Source organism: Chinchilla lanigera, unplaced genomic scaffold (genome assembly GCF_000276665.1).
Source record: "Chinchilla lanigera isolate Chin_1 unplaced genomic scaffold, ChiLan1.0 scaffold00043, whole genome shotgun sequence".
Classification (NCBI taxonomy): Eukaryota; Metazoa; Chordata; class Mammalia; order Rodentia; family Chinchillidae; genus Chinchilla; species Chinchilla lanigera.
The window spans coordinates 21,042-21,892 of record NW_004955444.1 but is presented as its reverse complement, the minus strand read 5'-3'; positions in this window follow the sequence as shown (position 1 = coordinate 21,892).

The following is an 851-nucleotide window of genomic DNA, read 5'->3' as shown; positions in this document are numbered from 1 at the left end:
GACAAAATGGCATAAGACATGCCAAGCAGGCACCTAGAAAGAGGTTATTGTTGTTCATATTTATTTTTCTATATGCCACCATTGGGGAAGTTTTCTGCCTCATGCCTCAACAGCCCATAGTTCCATCTATGTTTAGCAAGACACATAGAAAGCGGCACAATTTTCAATTTCTAAAGGACAGTTGGGATTTTTCCAGCTGGTGTTTTCTCCTGAAATGTACACAGGGTTCGTGTGTCCCAGAAGTGGAGTCCTAAGCCCACTTAGATATCTGGGAAGGTTATGTTTGTGTTTCATTCATTCAGCGTCTTTCTCTGTAGTGCTTACTCTTTTAGATCTGTAGTATATTTCAGTGCACAAAGCACACTACAATTGCTAGGCCCCAGTTGTATTTGGGGAATCAGATATTCACAGAAGACTTCATAAGTAAGTCATTTCTAAAGAACAATAGTTATAATGCCTTCTTGGCTTGCTGTAAGTACAGATGTATCAAGCCTGGGAGATAGCTCAGTGGCAAGTGCCTGCCTGGGAGTACAAGGTCCTGAATTCTATTTCCAGTACCAAAAAAAAGTATAGATGTACCTTCCCATATTTTGAATAAGGGTAATAGAGTCAGCATAATGGCATGGACAGACTTTAGGTCCACAGAAAGGGTCAAAAGTCAGTGACAGGTGGAGTTCACACATCTTACAATTGCTATCAGAGAGATGAGATCTTGGAATTCTCCTGCAAGAGGTAAAAGTCAAAGAGTGCTGTGGATGGGATTGCAGAATCCATGCAAAGGAAAGGGGGGCGGTGCTCAGAGCCAGCACCTAAAAGGCTCATCCTCACCACATTTTAAGTTCCTAGCTATG